At 40.3% G+C, this 27,796-nt stretch overlaps 1 long non-coding RNA gene across 1 annotated transcript in view; it reads right to left on the reverse strand.

The window, feature by feature from the left end:
* The window catches only part of LOC117096701, a 44,878-nt gene extending 17,844 nt beyond the window's left edge, over positions 1-27,034 (reverse strand). The window contains exons 1-2 of the long non-coding RNA XR_004442594.1: positions 26,731-27,034; positions 7,075-7,177 (exon numbers count right to left, since the gene is read on the reverse strand). This is a non-coding gene — a long non-coding RNA (uncharacterized LOC117096701). The remainder of the gene's footprint in view (positions 1-7,074; positions 7,178-26,730) is intronic.
* Positions 27,035-27,796: the final 762 nt, after the last annotated feature.

The raw sequence follows: 27,796 nt of genomic DNA on the forward strand, positions 1-27,796 counted from the left end.
CAGCATATTTTAGGGAATTAAGAAATCTAATCAGCCTGGTGCACTAAGAGGGAATCTGCAAACTCCCGGGTGTGGAAGAAAGCCGACGTATCCTCGGGGAGATCCTAATTAAAGCGCAGCCGATTACAATTCCTCTGAAAAAGGAAAATGAAAGGACTGAGAAACATCTGCTGTGGTTTCATGAAGGACTGCTCAAGGATGCAGAGTGTGAGAAAAAGAAATTCTTGACAGCACAGATGAGGCACAGAGCATATTTGTTCTCCACTGGGCAAAGTTGGTGGGGGATGGGGCCTGACAACACAAAGGTGTGGGTTTAGGATTGTTTTAGACTATAGGGCAAAATAGAAGAGACCAAGGTTTGGTGGACAAGAGAGGGAGAGGGGGTGCATCCTTCTTGTCCCTGTGCAGACAAGAATGACCCAGTGAGCCTGCTGAGCTCTCTCCAGGTTGCCTAGCAACCTGTGAGCTGGGCCCGAGGGCCCCTGTCTGATAGGAGAGGCTATGCACGACCTCCACTTCCCAAGGTCTCCAGGTGCTGGAGATCCCCAAGTGATCTTCCCTTGTGATCCTCAGAGCACCTCTAAATACCTAGGCTTTGTCTGCTTGGTTTCAGAGTCCAAGATGTATATTTCTTTCTGCAAGGCCACTTTCATGCTCATCCCATATAAAGGAAGAACAAGCCAGGCGCAGTGTAATCCCAGCACTTTGGGAAGCCAAGGTGGGTGGATCAGTTGAGGCCAGAAATTTGAGACCAGCCTGGCCAACATGATGAAAAACTGTCCCTGCTAAAAATACAAAAATTATCTATGCGTGATGGTGCATGCCTATAGTCTCAGCTATTGGGAGGCTGGGGCATGAGAATCACTTGAACTCAGGAGGCAGAGGTTGCAGTGAGCTGAGATCATGCCACTGCACTCCAGCCTGGGTGACAGAGTGAGACTCTTAAAAAGATGATTGTCCCAGGCCTTATCCCTGAAAAATCCCCAAAGAGAAGAAGTTCAGATCTGACTAGAGTAAGTGCTCACAAATCTTAGATGTAATCCTGGAATCGCTGAGCTGGAAGAGAGCTCAGAGGTCATACAGCCCAATCTCCTGCAAATACAGGAACGTAAAAATGTAAAAGCCCAGGTAAGATTTAAACACAATTTTAGGCAAGAGTCATGTCAGAATTTTCAAAGGATTCAAAGTATTTTCAGGAAATACATGCTATTGGTATGCAGAGAATAAAGTGCTGACCATGGCCTGGGGAGAGTCCACAAAGCCTTTGGGAAGCAGTAGGGATTAGTGTAGGTCCTGAAGGCCAAATTTCAAAGGTGAAGAGCAGCCAGAAGTCCTCTGAGAAAGAGATAAGGCAGGGCAGGAGAACCCTGAGGACTGCCTGAAGAAAGAATGCCCTTAGACAGTGGTACTCAGAACATGAATGGAGCTTACCTCAATGGTGTGCTTATGTTTCCAAATGTTCCAGTAATCTGATTCTGTATAACTAAGTACCCCAAGATGTGGTAGCCTAGAATAACTACCATTTTATGGTATCTCATGATTTCATTGGTCAGGGATTCAGACAGGGCTCAGCTGGATGATTCTTCTGCTCCATCCCCCATCAACTTGAGTCACTCATGGTATTTGCCTGGTAGCTGGTCTGGGCTGCAGGGTACAAGATGGCTTGTTCACATGCCTGGTGCCTTGATGGAGATGGCTGGAAGGCTTGATGTAGTCAGGCACTCTCCTCTTCCATGTAGTCTTAGGGCCTCTCCACAGAGCAGTCTGACTTCTTACATAGCTGCTCAGGGTTTCCAAAGAGTATTTCAAGAAACCCAAGCAGAAGCTATAACATTTCATATGTCCTAGTTTCAGAACTTCCCAATGTCATTTCTGCCAAATTCTATTTGTCAAGTAAGTCACTAAGACCAGTACAGATTCAATTAGACTTTCCCCTCAAGCATCCATTTCCACAACAAATATTTATAAATTTCCTATTCTATGCCAAGCCTTTGCTTACTACTACTAAGGTTGCAAAAGTGAATCATTCATGTTCCTAATCTGGAGAAATTCGTGGTCTAATTGTGGAGGCAGCTGTATATTTATAATATCCATATCGTGTAATAAGAACTAATACAAGTGGGGACTACATGCAAAAGAGCTTAGAGAAAAGGTAGCCTATCTTAGAATTTGACAAACTAAATTCTGTGGGCTGAATCCAGTCTGTAGCCTGTTTTTATGAATAAAGTTTTATTGGAACACAACCATGCTTATTTATTTACATATTGTCTGTGTCTGCCTTGGCACTATAATGGCAGAACTGAGTAGTTGCAATAGAGACTGTATTACCTGCAAAGCCTAAAATATTTAGTCTCCGGTCTTTGACAGAAAAAGCTTGTTGACTCTGGATCTACCTCAGTAGGTATGGCTGAATTCCAGGAACCGTAAATCCAAATTTGGGGCAATTGTTCAGAATTTGTTAGTGTATTTGGATACTGACATTTCTCCTAGATTTATTTCATTTTCCACATTGATTTTCTCTTATTTTTATTTTAAAATATATTTTACTTTCCTTATACTCTGTATGTTTCATAATATTTTTATCATACAAAATTGTATTTATCCAGAACCTTCTATATGCAACCTTTGTACTAGACCTTGTTTGTAAAGAACTTACAGTCTAGTAGTGGAAAATCCAAGTATTAATTATTAAACAAGACAAAACACTAGGTAGAAGTATGAAAAAGGAATAAGGTTAAGATAAATTATATACCAGTCGTTGTATATTCATTTAAATTCTACAATAACCTTATGAGCTACATATTACGAGACCATTTTATAAATGTGGAAACTAAGGCTCAGAGAAATAAACTTAACCCAAGAATAGTTAATAGGTGGTATAACTGAAATTCAGTTAGAAATTTACCATTTGGCCTATCTATTTGTTCTATTACTATATGCTTCATTGCCACAATTTGTATTTGGTTCTTCCTCAAATCTGCTGGTTTTTTTTTTTTTTTACTCTGCTATTAAATTACTGACCCTCTTTCTTCCTTCATCTCTTTGAATATTTTAAACATACTTAACTTGAAAGCCCACCCCAATCTATCCTTGGCTCCAAACATGTCAGAATATTAGGTAAAATGTAACATACTGACGGCTAGAAAGACAGATAAATTTCCCTGACACTGAGTTACCATGTCTACAAAAGAGTGCTGTTAATTTGTATTATTATTATTCATGGTTCTGAGGGTGTGACTCTAACATTTGCTATGTCTGACAGCATTCACTGACATTTATTCATTTTGAAGTTCGTAATTTTTTACTACAAGCCCATCTGTAGTGGCACTTATTTTCCTTTGTAAATTCTATTGTGTATGTCCTGATTTATGGAGACGTTCTATTGAGTAGTTTAGCATTTGCCTGTATGGAGGACTTATTGGATTTACCTGTCTGGACCAACTTCTTCAAATTCTTTCTAGTTTGGAGTTCCTGAACAACATGGACAGTGTTAATTTGGATTCCATGCTTCATGGCACAGGATTGGAGCACGAATTATTCAGTGATGACTTTCTCTTCCTCTAGCTCAGGTGGTCAACAAGTTTCCTTGTTCTTTCTCCAAGTAGTAGAAGACAGTAAAGGTAATATGTTTTATTTTTGTTTGAAAGTTCTGCATCTCTATAATTTATCTTCTTTTGTGCCATCTGTGAATTGAGATTTATCATATTCTATTTTTCTTGAGACCAATATTAAAGGTATTACTTTCTCTTCTTCTAGTAGTTATCCTGGAAGTTTTCACATGTATATTTACTTTAAACAAATCTAAAGTTTATCTTCTTGCACAATTAAAGAACTATAGAATGTTTTATGCTGCTTGCCTTCAAATGATACAAATGATGTTTATTTTAGTTCTTGTTTAACATCACAAATAAGGCATAATTTTATTCCTTTCCACATTCTAAGATTATTTATATTCATCCATATTTACTTTTCTTCCCTTGCTATCTTTCCTTTAATCTGATGCCTCTTTTGAAGCTTGTTTTTCTTCTTTTTGAAGTACAAACTTTGAAGGTTTCTTGGCACTAAATACTATTATTTTTTGTTTTCCTTTAAAAATATATTTATTTAACCCTTGTCCTTGAAAGATGGCTTCTTTGAATACCTATATTCTAGATTGACAGTGTTTTTTTAGTACTTACTAGTCCATTGTCTCCTTTTCTCCATTTTTGGGGATGAGAAGTCAGCTGTCAGTCTATAGGCCTTTTGACAGTAATACGAATTTTTGTTTTCTGGGATTTGTTATATTCTGCACCTACCAAGTAATACCTTTCAGTGATTTTGAAAATTTTTCAGATAATGACCTTTTAAAATATGACCTCCTTTTCTCTAGTCTTTCCATTATCTCCTTTTGGACACCAATTAATTATCGTTAGACCATCTTGCTCTACACTTTATGACTCCTGACTTCTTTTTCACATTTGTTGTTTTCTGTCTTTCTTGACTGCTATCTTGGTAATTAATTAAACCTATCTTCCAGTTCACCAAGATTGTCATCATCTCTATATAACATGCCCTCTAATTTGTTCATAGTTTGTAATTCTCATTTATTCACTTATTATTTCCAAAAGTTCCATTTGATTTTTTTTTTCCATTTTTTTCTGACCGATTTTGATAGTTTCTTTTAGGGAGAAAGAGGATACCTTTTTTCATACTTTTAATGCTTATTTCTTTAAATATGTTATATATCCTAATTTTTTTTTCTTGTCTATGTTAATTCCAACACTGATCGTCTTTATGAGTCAGTTCTGCAATCTGGGTTTTGTTGTTATTCTTGTTTTTTCATCTTAATCATGGTGGCTTGCTTCTATACATTATGTAATTTGTTACTGTGATTACATATTTCATGGAATGTTATTCCTCACAGACCTGAGTTAAAGTACATTCCTCAAAAGAGGATTTTACTTATACTCTGCACTACTAAAACACTGGACTACTTTCAACTACATTTTTGGTTTGGAATATTTTTTTGGATTATAGTCACATGTGAATTCTGGACCCAAACTTATGTGCAGATGGGCTTGTGGGTAGAAATTCTTTGGGAGGCCTTAATCTACTTTATCCAGAAAAAAGCAAACATTCCAACCCTGCTTTCTGAAAAGCAGATTTATGGTTTTATTTTATTTTTCCTAAATCACTTATGACAATCTTGTTTTAACTTATGGGTTCCTAATTCAACATCCCCTCTGAGAAAGTCCTAAGTTTTGTCTACTATTCTTTTGGGTGCATAGTTTGTTAAATCCTAAGTTGCAGGTCACCAGAAATTGGTAGATAGTCTTAGAAAAAGTACTAATTCTCCTTCTGAACTATATTTTCCATCCTTTCAAACCTCTGGTGATTTCCTTAGTTTTTATATTTGATTCAGAATTTTAATGAATTCTGTGCCAGAAAGATTTCTTTGGTCATCTATTTCATCTGGAAATAAAAGCCATGGGCTGTTTTTCTAACCCCTGTCTCATGGACAAAACAGCAAGTCGGGCTATGCACTTTATGGAGTGAGAGCAGTTCCAGGGTTCTGCCTTAAGCAGGCCTGAGGTCTCAGTTCCTGCTGCTGGGTGGGTATCAAAACACTGGTCCCAGCCCCTAAGGTCCAATTTTTGTTCTAATACCAATTTGGATATTTATCTCAATGCCCGATCACCTCATCTTTTTTTTTTTTTTTTTTTTTTTTTGAGACAGAGTCTCTGTTGCCAGGCTGGAGTGCACTGGTGTGATCTCGTCTCACTGCAACCTCTGCCTCCTGGATTCAAGTGATTCTCCTGCCTCGGCCTCCCAAGCAGCTGGGACTATAGGTGCATGCTGCCACGCCCAGCTAATTTTTGTAGTTTTGGTAGAGATGGGGTTTCACCATGCTAGTCAGGTTGGTCTTGATCTCTTGACCTCATGATCTGCCCACCTCGGCATCCCAAAGTGCTGGGATTACAGGCATAAGCCACCGTGTCCAGCCACCTCTTTGTCTTTAAATTCACTCTTTGTGGCACCTTGGAATTATCTTTTATTGTAATAAAATACATCTCCATTTTTATTTTTGTTGTCATTACCTTTAACATTTCTATCTGAGTCACAGTGAAGCATCATCATTATGAGGGCAGTCTCTCAAGCTGGCCTTCCAGTCTGTCCTGGTTCCACAACTCTCTAGTTGTAACATCTTGGACAAGTAATTTAACCTCTGTGTGCCTTACATCTCTTCATTGATCAGACAGGCATAATCACCATGCCTGCCTCTTAGAGTTTCTGTGAGGATTCAATGAGTCAATCCACATAAAGCACTTAGAATAGTCCTTGGCATATGATTTGTGTGATCTGAGCATTAACTAGTATCAACAGCGTGTATTTAGACCAAGAGACTTTCTGTTTCAGCTCAGGCTTTCCCAGGTGGACCTCGCTCCCTCCAGGTCGAGGTTCTTTCCATTACACCATGAGGTCTATCCAGGGATAGGAGAGGGATTAAGTCAGGAGATGTGTGAGATTTGGTGGGGTAAGACAGAGATCTCCTTCCTACATTTGAGACATAGGTAGAGGCTTGATTGTTGAATGATAAGGCAAAATTCTACTTCATATAATGAGCCAAGTGTGACGCCTAGGGCTAAATTTAAGGAAGCACTGTTTCTCAGGGTTGTGCCCGTGGCATCCCTGCACTGATGTAACCTAGAGAGTTAGTACCCCATTACATTTCACTGACTAGGCTCCTCACTGGTCTCAGCCTCATCTGACCGTGATCATCACCCTTGTATAGTGAGAGGATCAGAGAGGTCGTAGTTTATCCAAAATTATATTTCTGAAAACCGACAGAGCTGTGATTGAAACCCAGTTTGCCTGACTCCAGAGAACTTGCCCTTAAATATTGGGTGCAACTGCTTTGAGTCTGATTGAGGTAGGTACCATAAAAACAGAGTGAGAGTATCATATGGAATTTGTTCAAAGAGCTGAGACCAACTGGTGGACAACACACTTCAAGAAACAAGACTTCACTGCATTGAGTGCTCGTCTATCAAGAGCCACATGTCAACCTCAGCCGGTAGAAGGCAGCTGCCTTACCTCCTTGGTTACCTGTCAGCCTCATCCATGGTTCCATCCCCTTCTGTTCCATTCATCTTGGGTGGCATTTGGTGTCCTCCCTTGGTAGAATACACCTGCAAGTCTAGGGGAATAAAAGCTGAAGTCAGGGCCTGGATAGATTTGGAGGGTAGTAAAAACTGGTCTTAGCCTGGCACAGTGACTCAAGCCTATAATCCCAGCACTTTGGGAGGCTGAGGTAGGTGGATTGCCTGAGGTCAGGAGTTCAAGACCAGCCTGGCCAACATGGAGACTACTAAAAATACAAAAATTAGCTGGGTGTGGTGGCAGGCACCTGTAATCCCAGCTACCCAGGAGGCTGAGGCAGGAGAATTGCTTGAACCTTGGAGGCAGAGGTTGCAGTGAGCTGAGATCAGAATGTTGCAGTGAGCTGAGATTGTGCCATTGTACTCCAGCCTGGGCGATAAAAGAGAGACTTAGTCTCAAAGAAAAAAGAAACAAATTGGTCTCCACGTTTGTGGTAGAATAGATATATCAGTAGAAATTAATTGACCACAAATTAGATTAGAGGAAGGGCAGAGCCTGAATAGCTCAGGACTTATATCCTTGTGTCCTTGGTGGAGACCAGCACAGTGCCTCATCTCTATTTAATATTTGATTGGCAAGTACTCTTATTAAACACAATTTGAACTTTTTCCTCTTTTCTAGGAGACAGATGAATTTCTATCTATACTCAGTATGCTTAAGATTTACTAGAACACAGGCACAACTAGATAAACTATCCTGTGAAATTCACCTGAATGTGATAAAGAACTCTGCTACTCAGTGGTAGGGCTCAAAAACAGTGCCACACAATGAAAGCCTCAGAAGCAAATATTTTTCTATGACTTTCTCCCACCCTCCTGCCTCTGACCCCTCATTCTTCCCTGAGACTACCCATAGAAACTAGAATCTCTCTTCCCCAAGGCAGGACATAGAAACCAGAACTTTTTCCTCAAAGCCAGCCATAAAACCTAAAAATAGTATTATAACTTCCCTCTACCTTTCTGTGTAAAAATTGGCCGTAAAGAAATTATATGGCTTATCTTGTTTGGTTGTAGGTCATAAGACCCTAATTCCAGAGGGCCCTACCCCATACCCAGAAGGGAGAACTACTGCACAGAGAATCTAAGAATCTAGACAACCCTCGCTGGATTTCTCCACTCCGTCTATTAGCATTCGATCATATGCCTTTTGTCCAGTCATATTTCTGCATGGCTGTCCATACTTTGTTGAACCTAAGCACAAAATGGAAAGTTTCCCCTGTATCTTTGGGTCTTCATTCTGAAGGCTCCCATGTTATGTAAAACGATGATCAAATAAATATGCATGCTTTTTCTCCTATCAGTCTGCCTTTTGTCAGTGATTTTCAGTGAACTTCCAGAGAGTGAAGGGGAAGTTTTCCCTTGGCCTCTACATCAGTTTCCTCAATACCTATCATGCAGAAAATCTAAACTAAGATGTGTCAAACAACAAGGTATCCAGTTGGTAGAGGAGCTCTTACCGAGGGACACCAGGGAGGTGTTGGGTAAAGATCTATTTTAGACTTTCAATTAATTATCTGAAAGCAGGATTCAGGAGTGTGAAGGGAGACTGGCAGGTGTATTCTACCAGGGGGAACAGCAAATGCTGCCCAAAAAGAATGGAACAAAAGGAGATGGAGCATGGGTGGGGCTGACAGGGAACGAGGGAGGTAAGGCACCTGCCTTCTACCAGCTGTGGTCAACATGTGGCTCATGATGGATGAGTATTCAATGGGGTGAAGTCCTGTTTCCTGAGATATGTTGCCCAGCAGTTGGTCCCAGCTCTTTGAACACATTCCATGTGATACCCTCTCCCTGTTTCCATGGTACCTGCCTCACTCATACTCAAAACAGCATCACCTAGTGTTGAAGGGCAAGTTCTCTAGAGTCAGGCAAACTGGGTTTCGATCACAGCTCTATCTGTTTTCAGAAATATAATTCCGGATAAGCTACGACCTCTCTGATCCTCTCACTATACGAGGGTGATGATCACAGCCAGATGAGTTTCAGGTCAGTGAGAAGCCTAGCGAGCAAAATTTAAGGAGGCACTAACTCTCTAGGTTATATCAGTGCAGGGACACCATAGGCAAAACCCTGAGAAAGAGTGGTTTCTTAAATGTATAGCATTGGGCATCACACCTGCCTCATTCTAGTGGAGGATGACTGGTGATGATTATGTCTACCTCATAGAGTTGAAATGAGAATGAAATAAAATCTTACAGGGAAAGTTAATTACAGAATGCCTGATACATAGGAACTGTGAGTATTCAGGTACCTTCCTCCTTCCTTATCTTCCTAACCCATTTCCAGCATGTGCTACTCTCATCACTCAATGGGGAGGTGACCTGAGGAATCTGTTAGAAAGTTCAAGCCTTTTGAAGGATAAGAGAGTACCCGTTAGAAAGAAGAGACCCTTGTCCTTTTCAGAGCGAAAAATGAAAGGGGGCTCAAAGGGCGGGCCCTCTGGGTAGCTGACATTTGCAAACAGTAATATACATTGTTGTATATAGAAAGAAGATGTTTTATTACTTTCTTTTTTTTTAGACAGAGTTTCACTCTTGTTGCCCAGGCTGGAGTGCAATGGCGCGATCTCAGCTCACTGCAATCTCTGCCTCCTGGGTTCAAGTGATTCTCCTGCCTTGGCCTCCTGAGTAGCTGAGATTACAGGTGCCCGCCACCCTGCCTAGCTAATTTTTGTATTTTTAGTAGAGGCGGGGTTTCACCATGTTGGCCAGGCTGGTCTCGAACTCCTGACCTCAGATGATCCACCCAACTTGGCCTCCCAAAGTGCTGAGATGACAGGCATGAGTACCTGCGTTCGGCCACATATTTTCAAATGGTGGTAACTCCCTACTGCAAGCACTGATGGCTCCTGCTCAGTTTCCATTCCTCTCACTCTTTTCTGGGAGAGACCACCTTTCACAACAGAAACTGAACAGAACTGCCTGCTTTCTCAGACTCCTCTTGCAGATATGACAAGAATATATAAATCTGCACAGGCCAGTAGGGCTAGAGAAGAAGTTTCAGGATGTTTCTGGGAAGAATTTTCTTTTCTAATGAAGAGAGAAGCACTTAGGATGCCTCAATGTCACACAGCTGGGCAAGTGGTCCTGACCTAGGTTTGTTTAACTCGTATCTGTAACTATCAGTTACTGATATGGTTTGGCTATATCCTCACCCAAATCTCATCTTGAAGGATACGCCCATAATTCCCACGTGTTGTGGGAGGGATCTGGTGGGAGATAATTGAATCAGGGGGCAGGTCTCTCTCATGCTGTTCTCGTGATAGTGAATAAGTCTCACGAGATCTGATGGCTTTATAAGGTGGCGGTTTCCTCTGCAAGCTCGCTTTGCCTGCCGCCATGATTAGGAGGGTTCCCCAGCCACGTAGAACTGTAAGTCCAGTTAAACCTCTTTCTTTTATAAATTGCCCAGTCTCTGGTATGTCTGTATCAGCAGCATGAAAATAGACTAATACAGTTACTTTGTGAATGCTTGGCGTACCGGAATTTCTGAGTCGAATGCTAATTTAGAAGTTAAGCTGGGCACGGCGGCTCATGCCTGTAATCTCAACACTTTGGGAGGCGGAGGTGGGGGAGCTGCTTGAGCTCAGGAGTTCGAAACCAGCCTGGGAAACATGGCGAAACCCATCTCTACCAAAAATACAAAAAATTAGCCCGGAGTGGTGGTGTGCGCCTATAGTCCCAGTTACTCAGGAGGGTGAAGTAGGATCGCTTGAGCCTGGGAGGCCGAGGTTGCAGTGAGCCAAGTTCGTGCCACTGCAGTCCAGCCTGGGTGACAGAGTGAGACCCTGTCTCCAAAATAAATATATAAATAAAATAAAAGTCCCTAGGAAGCAAAAGTTTGACTCAACTGTTTTATTTTTTAAAAATTGTTTTATTTCCCTCTACAGTTTCTGAATTATTCTTGAAAGATAACTTTGTCCTATCAGATCTGGTGAAGAGGGACAGCTTTTGAGAGGCATGGTAGTACTGACCAGTCAGGTCTGGAACCGTGAGGAAGGACAGGGGAAAATCAAGAAGCAAAAGGTTGAGCCCAGTGTGGGCCCACCTGTGTCTTCTCTCTTGTTCTCTGTGATTGTGAGGTTGGCATCATTTCTGTGATCTGGAGGCTAGCAGCTGAGCTGTCAGCAAGCGTCAGGGGGCAGCCCTTGGCCCCAGCGTAGAGCAAGCACTGGGGGGGTTTGTCTGCAGAAGCAACTGCTGAAAGCCATTGTGGAACACCTTCAAATTGACAACACGAGAGATGGTGCAAATTAATAGTGCAGTGCCTGCATCTGGGGTGTGAGGGAGGCAATGAGAGAGAATAATCAGCAAAGCTTGAGCTGGGTGAGGTCAATTATAGAAGGTAATATGGAAGATGTAAGCTTGGAGATGGGAACTCAGAAAAATCACAGAATGGTTTTGATGCAGGAAGGGATATTGGAGATTTTGACATTTGGTATGTTTCCATCCAAATTATACTTTAAAGGGAGACACACCTTTTTTGTCAAGGACTCAGTAGCCAATCGTTTTGGCTTTGTTGGCCATAAGTCTGCGTCACAACTACTTGGCTCCGCCACTGTGGTGCAAAAACAGCTGTAGATAATGTATAAATGAACGGACATGGCTGTGTTCCATTAAAGCTTTATTAACAAAAAATAAATGGTGGGCCAGCTTGGTCTGTGAGATGTAGTTTGCCAAGCCATAATATAGGATCCTGAAAAGGCAGATACAGTATCTCCTCTATGCAAGGCACTGTCCAAACTGTGGAAATAAATATAAAGAAAAAAGTCATGGGCTGGCCTATTTTTTTTTTTTTTTTTAAGGATTTTATGGTTTCTTCCCTCCTGCTACCACCACTTTTTTTTTTTTTTAATCTCAATCACCATCACCACCAGTCCTTTACATTAAGCGTCTTCTGTGGATTGACTCCATTCTAGGAGCTTTATATGTTATTATTATTTTTTTTTTTGAGACAGAGTCTTGCTCTGTCGCCCGGGCTGGAGTGCAGTGGCCGGATCTCAGCTCACTGCAAGCTCCGCCTCCCGGGTTTACGCCATTCTCCTGCCTCAGCCTCCGGAGTAGCTGAGACTACAGGCGCCCGCCACCTCGCCCGGCTAGTTTTTTGTATTTTTAGTAGAGATGGGGTTTCGCCGTGTTAGCCAGGATGGTCTCGATCTCCTGACTTCGTGATTCGCCCGTCTCGGCCTCCCAAAGTGCTGGGATTACAGGCTTGAGCCACCGCGCCCGGCCTATATGTTATTTTTAAACTTCAGTCTTACAACATAGGTATTATCTCCATTTTACTGACTAAAGAAATCAGAGCTGCAGCTTGTCCAAAACTCTGGAGCTCATAGGTGCTAAAGCTGGAATGTAAAGATCAGTCTTTCTTATTTCAAAGTACCTGCTTATTCTAAGAGGCATTATGGATTCAGAAGAGGGAATCCGGACATAGCTTCTTGGAAGTGAATTCTGGCATTGTGACTTTGGGCAAGTGATCTAACTTTTCTGTGACTCACTTTCCTCCTCTCTAAAATGGAGACAATAGAAGCACTACTTTGGGTATGTGATGGTAAATTAAGTGCATCACCTCAACACCCTACAATGAACAGGGTAGCACCTTGATAGAGTTTGGATATTTATCCCTGCCCAAATCTCATGTTAAATTGTAATCCCCATGCTGGAGGTGGGGCCTGGTGGGAAGTGTTTGGATCATAAGGTCATAAGCTTGCTGCTGTCTTTGTGGTAGTGAGTTCTCATGAGATCTGGTCATTTAAAAGTGTGTGGCACCTCCTCCCCCGCTGTCTTGCTCCTGCTTTCACCATGTGAAGTACCTGCCCCTGCTTTGCCTTCTGCTCTGAGAAAAAGCTTCCTGAGGCCTCCCCAGAAGCAGGTGCTGGTGCCATGCTTCCTGTACAGCCTGCAGAACTGTGAGCCAATTAAACCTGTTTTCTTATAAATTACCCAGTCTCAGGTGTTTATTTATAGCAATGCAAGAACAGACTAATACACGCTGTCACCCCAATAAGAAATAATGATCTGACTGTAAATGTCAGTATCACCAAGGTTTAGAAATATCACTGCAGTGTGTTGAACAACGAGGAGAAATAGGGGGCAAGAGTGATTTATCTGCTCTGAGTTGTTTAGGGGTAAAGGTAGGACAAGAATTCATTTCTATAGCATCCATGTCCTGAACTGTTTCTCCTCCCCTACATTGCCACAGGGACAGCTGTGCAGTGAGTAGTGGTGATCCAAATAGTGGAAACTATATGTGCAAAAAGATCGGAAGCAGGAAGAAACAGTACAAACTTTTGGTCTGGGACAGAGCAACCTGACTCCCTTGATTTGGATAGTTAGTGTAGGGGAGTCACGAGGAGCAAGTGAGAGAGGTGTAAAGTGGCTCCTGGTTAAAAGCTCAGAGTTTGTGAAGAGGCAATAGGGAGCCATGGTGGGTGTTTGAGCAGAGGAGTGATGCCTGGCTGTTAAAACCAGGGAGGATCTGGCTGTGCAGGAAGAGACTGGCATCTGTTAGATTAGCTGGCAGGGGACTGCAGTTCTCTTGTCTGAAGGCCTGAGGCTCCAGACAAGATGGACAAGGTGGGGGAAGAGATGGGCTCTCAGACAGCTAGTGGAGGGGCCTCTGTGTGGCTCATAGATGGTACGTGCTCTGCCTTCGATCAGAGCCAAATAGAAGCTGATGACCTCTGACCGTGTGTGCCAACCTTCCTCTGCACAGCCCCAAGTGATTCGGTGCCTGCTAATGAGATTTTCTGGAGGGCCGTTAAAGATCATTAAAAAGCAGTTTTTGCAAACCTAATATTAGCTTTTAAGTAGTTAGCAGGGTTGAGCCCTCGCCGCTCAGTGTTAACCAAAGCAAGTGATGACCTGCCACTCAGGAAACAGAGGGAGGTGATAGTAATCCTTCAGGTCCCAAGGACAACGGGGGTGCTTCTGAGGCAGTTCTATTCCATTTATTTCTATTTGATCCACAAAAATGTTCCTTGGACAATCTTTTCATTGCTAGAAATGTGCTAATCACTAGAGAAGACTAATAGTGATGATGGTAATAAGAGTAGAAAATTTATTGAGTACCTACTCTAAGGAACTATACTAAGTGCTTTATATAAACACTCTCTCTAATCCTGTAACTCAGCTGCAAAGTAAGTACAATTAACCCTGTTTTCCACATGAGAATTTTAAGATGAGAAAACTAAAATCCAGATCCTTAGAATCTCACTATCTAATGGGCCAAATGCTTAAACAGATGAATGTTATATCATATGCTAAGAGTGGAAATATGCAGTCATACTTAGTAACATTTATTGAATGTGCCAGGTACTGTTCTACTTTCCTTTCCAGGTAAGAGCTCATTTATTTCTCACGAAACACTATAAGGTGGTTACTATAATCCCTGTTTTCCAGATATGGAAAGTGAGTCAGAAAGCAGTTATAACAAACTTGCCTAAAATTAGACAACTAGTCAGAGGACAAGAAGGATACAGACTCAGTTATCCAGTTAGTTGATTGACTTAACGTGCATTTTATTTACCTATTTTACTACATAAGCTTAACAAAAATAATTATCTGTGAAGAAGGTTGTTGAAACAGTTTCAACTATCTGATCCATATAAAATATTTAGCGGAATTCCTGGCTTATTTTGCATGATTTATAACAGCCTCACCTGGGCTGTTTTGTTTACTCTTTATTCTCAGTGCCCAGAACATTGCCTGGCACAAAATAGATCCTCATTAAATATGTACTGAATATGTCAGCTGTTGTGATTGTTACTGAGGAAAGAGGGTGCATAGCTTTACATCACAATGCATGAAGTCATTTGACATGGCAACAAAGAGTAAGTTGTGCTGGAGTGAGAAAAGACAAGCATGGGGGGGGACTTCTCTGACTTACGTAATCTATAGGATGGCTGAGATGCTGCAGGTGCAAAACAGCATCCAAAGCTTGGGAAAGTTATCTTGAGGTGTCTGGGGGAAGAGATGTGTGCATAGCAGAGGTGGTTACTATAGAAGTCAACACGTTCGCTAGCAGAGGAGGTGGGAACCTGGGGTAGAAGAATTCTGTGCTGAGAAGAAAGGCTGGGTTTCCTCTGCAGAGGTTGTGTCTCCCTATGGCCTTAGGAGAAAGGCAGCCAGTGAGAGGAGAAGAAAATAGGAAGGGTATCTTTGGAACTGGAGAGATTGACTGAGAAGTCCAAGGTGGAGAGTTTCAAAAAGGAGGTTATCAACAATGTCAGACACTGCAGAGTTCTATTTTAGGTCTCAGCTGCACGGGGGATAGCTCCAATGTCTGATCTAGGGTAGCACATATAAACACGTGTTGTGTGAACTTGCTGAAGGTCACAGCGTAAGTGATAGGTTCAGGGCGTGGACTCCAGTGTTTAATTCCCAAGCCTCTGTTCTTAACATTGTTTCTATCCTTATGTCACCTCTCAATGCCTCCCTTGACTTCTGAGCTTGCAAATCCCTTGAGCAGACCTCTCCTTTGTGCACTTGATTCTTCCTGGAATGCTCATCCTTCTCTACATATGTTAGATCCATTTTTTTGGTAATTTTTAAAAGGATTGGTCTTTTGTTATTAAATCATATCTGATTCTTCCCAGCTGTAAGTCATTACAGGTATTTTCTTATTTGTAATTCTTTTATAACACTGATCTCGTTCTGCCCTTTATTACACAATTAATTGTCTATTGTTTTTTGACCCACCTGGGGCTCTTTAGGGCAGGATGGTGTTCTTTATCTTGGCGTCCCCCGTGATACCTAGCACAGTGCTTTCGATGTAGCATGGGATCAGTAACACTTGTTAAGTTGAAATAAGACATAAACCAAGTGTATTTCTCTCCATCTGTTGCCTCCAAACTGGTCTTTAGAGATTCCTGTCGTCTATAGATCCAACATTTACATAAAATTTAAAGGAGACTCTAAAAATACTCTTGGGCAAAGAGATGCATGAAAGAGTGCAAAAACGTATATGTAGATCAATAGGGCACTAGTTAAATAAACTTTGATACATTCACAGCTGTAACAAGGAATATGCTTATAAACAGCTATGGAGTGATCTTTAGATTATATTCTGGATTAAAACAAGTAAATTAAACAGTGGAGAAAAAGATGCATGACTTAAGAAAGTGGGTGAAGAAATAAATTATATATGTATACTTATATTTATGATGGGAAGATAAACCAAAGCACAAATAGAAAATGTATTACGTATCTGTAAGGTCAGTGAAGAAACAAGGGGGATGGGGAAGAAGCGAAATACCTGTGAAGATACCTCGCTTTGTAGATTCAACTCTGGAAACAGGAAGATGTTTTACATCATCACAAAGCAAAATCAAATTTACAAAATAGCTATTTGTAAAAATTGAAGTCAAAGTGAAAGAAATATGCTAAACTGTGTGTGCTGGGATTATGGTCTAACCAAACAGAATTATTTCAAGTGATTTCAAAACACAGTAATTTGACTGCATCTCTAGTGGGATGTACTCTGTAGATAAAAATAAAATAAATTTAAGCATCTGCAGTAGCCAGTGTTGATGTAGTGTTGATATCTTGTTGATTATTCTGATACTTTTTTGTGTACATTATAAGTACTTACTGAGAACCAGAATTATTAGTGTAAAGGATATAAAAGTGTCAGATTGAAGAGATTAAGTGAAAATTCCATAATTCCGAATTTGATTTGGAACTCATTAAGCAACTCATAATATATTTCTTCATTTAAACCAATAATGACAACAAAACAAAACCTGTGTTCCAGCCCAAACCACTGATATAGCCTAGATGCAGTGACCAACCCTACAACAGTGAACTCCCCTAGTGATCGTATTGTGGTCTTTAAATACCTTTCCCAATAAAAGTAACTAGGAATCTCTAGAGAAATATCTAATTCTAGATCTGGGAAAGACAAGAAGATATACCTGAAATCATCTTCCTGAAACCCAGAAGCCATTATAACTATGGGAATGTGTGAAGAAGACATGGAAGTCACCTTCATGAGGCATTTATTGGCAAAAAGAGAAGAACTGCAAACTATATTTAAATCTGTATTCATAATGATATTTTTAAGCCCAAACAATATTTTTATTTTTGATCAAATCACTCTTTTATCCAAACCTCTGCAATTGTTTCCCTTTTCACTCAAAATAAAAATCAAACTTTTTACAAAACCCCAAGGCCTGACTTCATTTGTCCCCATTCATTCTCTGAACTCATCTTCTGCTATTCCTTGCTCACTCTGGTTTAGCCCCACTGGCCTCATTCTCATCATTGGACAGGCCAGGCACCCTCCCATTTCAGAGCCTTTGCACTGGCTGTCCCCTGTCCTGAGATGTGCTTCCCTCCAGATAGGCACATGGGCCACCGTTACTTCCTTTGGAAATAATCTCAAATGTCACTGTATTTGTTTCCCAGAGCTTCCGTAACAGAGTACAACAAACTGAGTGGCCTAAAGCAATAGAAATGTGTTTTGTTTTGTTTTTTTTGAGACAGAGTCTTGCTCTGTCGCCCAGGCTGGAATGCAGTGGCCGGATCTCAGCTCACTCACTGCAAGCTCCACCTCCTGGGTTTACGCCATTCTCCTGCCTCAGCCTCCTGAGTAGCTGGGACTACAGGCGCCCGCCACCTCGCCTGGCTGAAATGTGTTCCTTCACAGTTCCAGAGCTTAGAAACCTTAAGTTGTGAGGACCAGTCTATCTTGGAAGCCTTTAGGGGAGGATCCTTTTTTGCCTCTTCCAGCATCTGGTTTGTTGGCAGTCCTTGACATTCCTCTGCCTGCAGCTGCATCACTCCAGCCGGGTGTGATGGCTCATGCCAACATATCTGCTGACGCCGTGTGCCTGAAGTATGCCTTAATAAAATTATACTTTGTGGCTCATGACTGTAATCCCAGCACTTTGGGAGGCTGAGGTGGGTGGATCATGTGAGGTCAGGAGTTTGAGACCAACCTGGCCAGCATGGTGAAACCCTGTCTCTACTAAAAATACAAAAATTAGCCGGGCGTGGTGGTAGGCTCCTGTAATCTGAACTATGTGGGAGGCTGAGGCAGGAAAATCACTTGAACCTGAGAGGCAGAGGTTGCAGTGGGCTGAGGTAGTGCCACTGCACTCCAGCCTGGGTGACAGAGTGACAATCCATCGAAAAAGAAAAACCAAAACCAAACAAACGAAAAAACACCAGCCATTGAATTTGGGGCCAATTAATCATCTTAATTTGATTACAACTGTAAAGACTATTTCCAAATAAGGTCACATTCACAGCTACCTAGGCTTAGGTCTAGAACAGGGTCTTTTTGGGGGATGGAGTTTACCCACTACAGCCATTTTTAAGTGAGACCTCTGGCCACCCCTATCTAAAATTGTGGGCCCTCGCCTAACACCCTCACCTCACTTTCCTCCTTGTTTCCTTAACACTGACCAGCATCTAACATGTATGTTTTACTCATTAAAAGGTAACTATCTCATCCCACTGGAATATGAGCTCCAGCAGGGCAGGGAATTTTGTATCTTTTGTCCACTGCAGTATCTCAAACTCTACTAGGTACTAAATAAACATTTGTTGAATGAATGTTGGGGAAGGCTAGATATTTTGGCTATGGGTACACAACTTCCTTTGTCCTCTTGGCAGATTCGTGTTGACCTAAGCGTAGTTTTTTCTCCGTATGAAGAGCAACACTGGTATAAACCAAAGAATCCCTGCAAATAGCTACAATTATCTTTATTTTACTATTTTTTCCTAGGTTAGTGTGTTTTGTGTCTACCTACTATTCCTGTTCTTAATTCGTTTTCTCCAAGATTTTTAGTTATCTTGGGGGATTCTTGACTTCCATTTCATGAAAGGGACAGAGCAGTCAGTGCTGAGGCAGGGGGAGCAAAGATATCATTAAATCCTCTTTCTGATTCATAACTATCACTGGCTCTTGTGGTAGGAAAAGCTCAAGCTTTTATAATTCTTGTCTGTCTTTATTTCCACCGTTACCCTTGATTTCTCTGCACCAGTGCTTTCTGAAATCCATTAGTGGGTAGAAAAAACAATTTACTGGAATGTTACTAGGATTCTTAAAATATAGAAAGGATAGAAGATACTCAAATTGTGTCAGGTAGTTTCAGTATTCTTTCCTGAAACTTTTATTTCAGGTAAGTGCATGTGTTTGAGTATGTGGTGTGTTAGGTCTTGATATAAAACACTGTTCTAGATAGACAGTCTGTCTCCCTGACTCTCATAGTTTCTCTGTCTCACTCTTTTCCCTCTTCCAGCTCCCTCATCTGAAACACAGCAAGTCGTTGTTAGAATGGACACTTGGGGCACTCTGTCTCCTCACTTAAGTATCTTAATGGTGCTCCTTGCCATTCTAGCACAAGCCAGCACCTGACCTTGCATATCAGTGTGCACAAGGTGTATCTGGGGAGATTGTTGAGAGGTACTTCCCAGGCCCTCTCCACGTTAGGGACACTGACTTGGTAGGGCTGCATTGAGGCTCAGCATAAGAATTTTTAGCTGACTCCATGGAGATTCTGATGCAGAGTCAAGAATCACGTTTTATAAATACTTGGTTGCAAGAGGAAACAATGAAATCAATATGGGTATTTATATGCATATGCCTGACTTTCCAATGTTACTCATCCCTACTGGGATCCATACCTAACTTGAGGTTGACAAACTTCACATCTGAGGAGATGAAGATGACTTTTTCCATTGAGGCAGCTTCCTTTTCTTCATGGAATTGCTAATTCGTTATTTCTTCCTCTTTCATTAGGAAAATTTTACTTGCACTGGCTTGTAGAGAACTTACTCCCAAGTTTTCCATAACAACACCACTGTGGCTCTGCCTTAAAGATTTTGCACTGCGTGATTGTCCAGTGATTGGGGATTTGATAAAAGTCTTGTGAAAAGCAGAGCCACAGACCACAGGGCAGATTCTATCAGGAAAATGGGATGTAAACATTAGGGGGGTGTTCTTGTCAGCCTTGGGCATTTGTTTTCCTGTTTTTTTTTTTCCCCCCTGCACAGAGAATTAGATTCTGGTATCAAAGCAAAGCACCAATGCTGGAAAAAATATCTACCCATTTTAGGCTTAAAACTTTGCAGGGCAGATGGCAGGACTGGTTAAGATAATGACTGAGCATACTTCTGGATCCTCAAAAGTATTACATAAATACCTTATACTGGTAACTTTATGAATATATTACATCTGCTTCAATGCTTCATGGTCTAATTAATGCCCTAGAATTCTCAAACTCTTTTATTGATTACTTATTTATAGATATGTTACCACTCATAGCACAGTGAGGAGTGCTGAGCAATGGTTAAGACTCGTCTTGGATATCAAATAGTGGAAACATATATCACTCTCTCTTAAAATATGCCAGACACCAATGTAAGCAGATGACATGTATTGATTCATGTAATCCTCCACAGTCCTAGAGGTGATGACCGTTAAACCTGTTTCAGTGCTGAGGAAACTAAGCACAGTGAGGTAAGTAAATTACTCCAAGTTATAGAACTTGTGGCGTTGATACTTGAACCCAGATAGTCTTATTCCAAAGTCTGAGCTATCAACCACTAAACACATTTTCTCTTAATGGAGTTTACAGCCTAGTTAGAGAAGAGGACAGACTTTTTCTGCAGGGTAGACAAAGAAGCAAGCATTTTTTTTCATGGATGAGGGGAATCATAAAAATATAGTATTAATGGAGCATGTTCCTAACCAGTGTTAAAGTTTTTATATTAGAAAATGTATAATTGATTTCAGTGGATTGTTAACCTTTCTGACAAGATGGTTAATAGTAGATCATAGATATTTAGAGTTGTAGTGGGGAGTTTTGCTCCCATTTCTGTTGGGTGGATATGAACTAGCTGGACTTGGTGAATCTCAGCTGGGCTTGCTCATGTGTTTGCATTCAGTTGTAGGGTTGTTGGGGATTGGTAGGTTGGCTGGAGGGTGGCTAGTGCCAGCTGGCTTCATATATCTGGTAGTTTACTGGCTAGGAGCAATAAAGGTGACTGTGCCACGTGTCTGCCATCATCCAGCAGGCCAGCTCAGACTTCTTCACATGGCGGGCTAGCCCAGGCTTATTCAAATGGTGGCAGGTTTCAAAAGCGAGAAAGGGCAAACCCCGGTGTACAAGTCTTTTGAAGAAGAATCTGTGGCCACCTTTGTGATCTGCCACAGTTTTCCCTTTGTAAAATTGTTTACGTTTCACCCACATGCTTGTCCCATCTACAAACCCTCCAAAATATTATCCAATTATAGCATCAAGATTAAAGTCTAGGATGCACCCAACACTAGAGCAGTTAAAAATATAAAGCAAACACTAATAGATCTAAAGGGAAAGATAGATGGCAATACAATGATAGTAGGAGACTTCAACATCCCAGTCTCAGTAATGGATAGATCGTCCAGACAGAAAATAGACAAAGAGACATTGGAGTTGAACTACACACTAGACCAATAGACCTGACATTTGCAGAACATTTCACCCAACTGCTGCAGAATATACATTTTCATCACCACATGGAACATTCTCCAGAATAGACCATTTCTTAGACCATAAAACAAGTCTCAACAAACTCAAAAAGATCGAAATTATATAAAATATTATATAATATATATAATTATGTTATATAAAATATAATTTCTGAGCACAATGTAATAAAACCAGAAATCAATATCAAAAAACAACCTTGGAAACTACACAAACACATGAAAATTAACCTGTTTCCAAACAACCATTGGGTCAGTGAAGAAATTAATAATAAAATTAAAACATTTTGAAAACACGAAAATACAGTATACCAAAATCTATGGGATGAAGCACAGGCAGTGCTAGGAGGGAGGTTTGTAGCAATAAATGCCTACATCAAAAAATGGGAAAGACTTCAAATCTAATACTGCATGTCAAAGAACTAGAAAAACAAAGCAAAAACAAAGTTAGTAATAGGAAAGGAAGAATAAAGATCAGAGAAGAAATAAAATTGAGACTAAAAAATACAGAAGATCAATGAAATGAAGTATTTTTTAAAGATAAATTGGCAAACCTTTGGCTAGACTAAGATAAGAACCAAATATAAAAATCGTACCTAAAAAGGTCTCAGATATAACTGAGACCACAGAAATACAAAGAATTATTAGAGACTATTATAAACAACTATATGCCCACATATTGGATAAATTCCTGGACACATAAAACCCAAAAAGGCTAAACTATGAAGAAATAGAAAACCTCAAGAAGCCAATAGTCAAAGCTGTAGCAAAATGTCTCCCATCAAAAGTGCATGACCTGGTGGATTCCAATTCTACTCAATCTCTTCAAAACAACTGAAGAGAATGGAATACTTCCAAACTCATTCTGTGAGGTCAGCATCGCTATGATACTAAAACCAGACAAGAACACAACAACAACAACAAAACTACAGGCCAATATCACTGTAAAACATAAATGAAGAAAAAATCATTAAGTCTAGCAAACCAACGACACATTAAAAAGATCATTCATCATGATCAAGTGGAATTCACCCCAGGGATGCAAGGATGATTCAACATAACAAAATACATTAACAGAACCAAGAAAAATAACCATGTGATCATTTGAATAGATGGTGACAAAACATTTGATAAAATTCAACAGTCCTTTAGGATTAAAACCTCATCAAACTGAGTATAAAAGGAGCATACTTCAAAATAATAAAGGCAATATCTGACAAATCCGCAGCTAACATTGTACTGACCAGGGAAAACGTTAAGATCTAAAACAAGATAAGGATGCCCACTTTTACTACTCTTATTGAGCACAATGCTGAAAATCCTGGTCAGAGCAATAAATCACATAAGAGAAAGAAATAAAGGTCATCCAAACTAGAAAAAAAAGTCAAACTATCCCTGTTTGCAGATGACATGATCTTATATTAAGAAAACTGTTAAGACTCTACAAATAACTTAGAACTGACAAACAAATTCAGTAAAGTTGCGCAGTAAAAAAAAACCCAACACACAAAAATCAGCATTTATATACACCAACAGTGAGCAATCTGGAAAAGAGGTCAAGAAATCCTGTTTATAATAGCTACAAAGAATATGAGACATTTAGGAATTAGTTTAAGCAAAGAGTAGAAAGAACCCTTAGGATAATGGCCTCTGGCTCTGTATCCATGTTGCTGCAAAGAACATGATTTCATTATTTTTTAAGGCTGCATAGTATTCCATGATGTGTATGTACCAGAGTTACTTTATCCAGTTAACCACTGATGGGCACCTAGGTTGATTCTGTGTCTTTGCTGTTGTGAAGAGTGCTGCAATGAACACACAAGTGAATGTGTCTTTCTGGTAGAATGATTTATTTTCTTTTGGATAGATATCCAGTAGTGGGATTGCTGGTCAAATGGTAGTTCTATTTTAAGTCCTTTGAGAAATTGCCAAACTTCTATGCACAGTGGCTGAATTAATTTACATTCCCACCGGCAGTGTATTAGTGTTCTTTTCTTTACAATCTTGCCAGCATCTGTTTTTTAACTTTTTAATAGTAGCTGTTCCTAAGTGAACTAACATAGGAACAGAAAATTAAATACTGCATGTTCTCACTTATAAGTGGAAGCTAAACATGGAAAAAGAATGGATACAAAGATGGTGACAGTAGACACTGGGGACTACTTGAGGGGCAGGGGCAGAGGGGTATGTTGGATTAGAAGGCTATGCTCACTACCTGGGTGAAGAGGTCATTTGTACATCAAGCTGTAGCAACACGCGATTTATGTAACAACACTGCACATGTACCCCTGGCACATGACAGCAGAAAGTTAAATCAGACTACACCAAGCTAAAAATCTTCTGTACAGCAAAGAAAACAATAAAGTGAAGGGACAACCCAGAGAATGAGAGAAAATATTTGCAAATTACCCATCCGACAAGGGATTAATAACCAGAATATATAAGAAGCTCAAACAACTAAATAATGAAAAGCAAAGCATCTGGTTAAAACATGGGTGAGATACCTGAATAGACATTTCTCAAAAGAAGACATACAAATGGCGAATAGGTATATGAAAAAAATGTTGAACATCACTCATCAGGGAAATGTAAACCAAAGCTACAATGAGATACCATCTCACCCCAGTGAAAATGGCTTTTATGAAAAAGGGATAATGGATGCTGGCAAAAATGTGGAGAAAGAGAACTCTTGTGCACTGTTGGTGAGAATGTAAATTAGCATAGCCACTGCAGAAAACTCTATCTAGGTTCCTTAGAAACCTAAAAATAGAACCACCATAAGATCCAACAATTCCACTACTGGATTTATATCCAAAAGAAAGGAAATCAGTGTATTAAAGGGATAGCTGTACTCCCGTGTTTTTTTTTTTTTTTTTTTTTTTTTTTTTTTTGAGACGGAGTCTCGCTCTGTCGCCCAGGCCGGAGTGCAGTGGCGGGATCTCAGCTCACTGCAAGCTCCGCCTTCCGGGTTTACGCCATTCTCCTGCCTCAGCCTCCTGAGTAGCTGGGACTACAGGCGCCCGCCACCTCGCCCGCCTAGTTTTTTGTATTTTTTAGTAGAGACGGGGTTTCACCGTGTTAGCCAGGATGGTCTCAATCTCCTGACCTCGTAATCCGCCCATCTCGGCCTCCCAAAGTGCTGGGATTACAGGGTTGAGCCACTGCGCCCAGCCTCCCGTGTTTATTGAAGCACTATTCACAATAACCAAAATACGAACTCAACCTAAGTGCCCCTCAATGGATGAATGGAGAAAGAAAAATATGGTATATATACAAAGTGGAATATTGTTTAGCCACAAAACAGAATGAAATCCTGTCATTTGCAACAACATACTGGAGGTCATTATGTTAAGTGAAATAAGCCAAAGACCGAGAAATAAATACTGTGTGTTCTCATTCTTACATGCGAGCTGAAAAAGTGGGTGTGTTGAAGATAGTAGATTGGGGATTACCAGAGCCTGGAAAAGGTAGAAGTGGATGAGGGAATGAAGAGAGATTGATCAGTGGGTAAAAATATGCAGTTAGATAGATTAATTAAGACCTAGTGTTCAATAGGAGCAGTAGGATGACTATAGTTAACAATGATCTATTGTATATTTCAAAATAGAATAATTTGAATGTTCCTAGCATAAGGAAAGATAAATATTCAAGATGATGGAGATCCCAATTACCTTTATTTAATATTTACCCATTATATGAATATATGAAAATATCACATGTATTTGTAAAGTATGTACATCTATTATGTATTAATTTCAAGATTATCTAGGACCTCCTGATCTACATCACATCCAGATATAGATGAGGCTTCTTAGGTATGGTTCTTTGAATGTGAGTGTCAGTAATCTGGAGACCTTAAACTAAAAGAAATATCTGAACCCCATACACCCAACATACTCTATAGTAAGACAGGAAAGGACAACCATAAAAATGAAAATAATGGGAGACTCATAGCAGTCGTGGCCCATAGCAATTCTAAATCTCGCCAGACAAATATTGCTCTGTCTTGTACTCTGAAGATAAGAAATTTTTCTTGATCAAGACCCAGTTTAATTCTTTGAGAGAGACTCCAAGTCTGTTAGTTTCAGTGATCTATTATCTTGATTTTTGATTCAACCTCTTGAGACTTTTTTTTTTTTGGAGACAGAATCTCACTCTTGCCCAGGCTGGAGTGTAGTGGTATGATCTCAGCTCACTGCAACCTCTGCCTCCTTGGTTCAAGCGATTCTCATGCCTCAGCCTCCCAATTAGTTGGGACCACAGGCACGCACTACCACACTTGGCTAATTTTTGTATTTTTTAAGTAGAGACAGTGTTTTGCTATGTTGGCCAGGCTAGTCTCAAACTGCTGACGTCACCTCGGCCTCCCAAAGTGCTGAGATTACAGGCGTGAGCCACTGCATCCAGCCCATCCTTTCTTTTTTTGTTGGAAATGACACATGTTGATAGTTGACTCGCTTTTTTTGACCATTTGTGCCTATATAAAGGCACGTATCACTCTCATCCAGTTAAAACTAATGGTGTTTTATTGGTACATGTCCCTTAACACTTTGTGGGTTTATGTATCCCATTATAAGTCTACTCTACTCCATGTAAGCCTGTCTCTACTCTGGGAAAATTACCCTAAAGTTCTTATATACCCTTTTCTCTAGCCGACAATGTCTAATAGGCAGCTCATTAAATCTTTCAGAGGCCTTCACAAAGTGTCTTAAAGTCACATCCTTGATTTCTTTTCCTGGTGGTCATTGCTTGCTTTGAGAATCTTTTACTGGCTCAAAACCTGGGATTGAACAACAGACTTATGTTACCATCTACCAAATCCTGACTCCTCTATTTCTTCTAAATTCCACTTACAACTGAACGATTCTTTATTCACCTACTCTTTCTTTTCCTGTATCTAATCATAGACACCTAAATAAGCCAATCAACTTTCCTTATTATACATGGAAATAATTTTGCCAATGTCTAAAAGTGTAAAGACCTTTGCTATCACCCCAGTTTCTGAAGATGGCAGCATTGCTAATTGTTCCATCCTATATATCACATGTCAATACATTTTCATATTTCCATTGCTGTTTTCTCGCTACTTTCCCATTTCTGCTAACAGCTTGCTCACCATTTGTCTAGTCTTCACTAACATTTTCCTTGCCTCTTTTCAAGGCTCCATCAGTTGGTCCCAAAGACAATGCACACGTTTTAGATTTCAGTTGTGGTAGCACCCCAATTTTAGGTAGCAGTTTCTGTACCAGTTAGATTTTGCTGTGTAATGATCTACTCCAAAATATACTGACATTCGTTCTGCTCCTCATTTCTGTGATCAGCTTGTTCCTCTGGTTTGAGTCAGCTTGGCTGACCTCTGCTGGGCTTGCACGTGAATCTGCTGTCATCTGGCAGACCAACCAGTGACTGAATAGTCATGACCTCACTCATACACCTGGCAGTTGGCAGACTGTCAGTTGGGGCAACTGTGTCTCTAATCCAGCAAGCTAGACCAGGCTTCCTCACATGATAGCAGAGTTTTGAGAATAGACATGGGAAGTCCTAGCCAGGGCAATCAAGCAAGAGAAGGAAATAAAAGGCATCCAAATAGGAAAATAAGAAGTTGAGCTATCTCTCTTCACTGATGATATGATTCTGTACTTAGAAAACCCCAAAGATGTCACCAAAAGGCACCTAGAGCTGATAAACAACTTCAGCAATGTTACAGAATACAAAAGTAATATATAAAAATTAGTAGCATTTATATACACCAATAATTTAAGTTAAGAGCCAAATCAAGAACAGAATCATATTTACAATAGTCACAAAAAGAGTAAAATACTTAGGAATACTGCTAATCAAGAGGTGAACTATCTCTATTAGAATTGCAAAACCACTTCTGAAAGAAATCAGAGATGACATAAATAAATGGAAAAAATCTTGTGCTCATGGATTGGAAGAATCAACATTATTAAAATGGCCATAATGCACAAAGAAATGTACAGATTCAGTGCTATGCTGGTCAGACTACCAATGCCATTTTTCACAGAATTAGAAAAAAAAAACTATTGAAAATTCATATGGAACCAAACAAGAGCCTGGATAGCCAAAGCAATCCTAAGCAAAAAGAACAAAACTATAGGCATCACATTGTCTGACTCCAAACTATACTACAAGGGTACAGTAACCAAAACAGCATGGTA

The sequence above is a fragment of the Trachypithecus francoisi genome, unplaced genomic scaffold (assembly GCF_009764315.1).
Source record: "Trachypithecus francoisi isolate TF-2019V2 unplaced genomic scaffold, Tfra_2.0 Lachesis_group14, whole genome shotgun sequence".
Lineage (NCBI taxonomy): Eukaryota > Metazoa > Chordata > Mammalia > Primates > Cercopithecidae > Trachypithecus > Trachypithecus francoisi.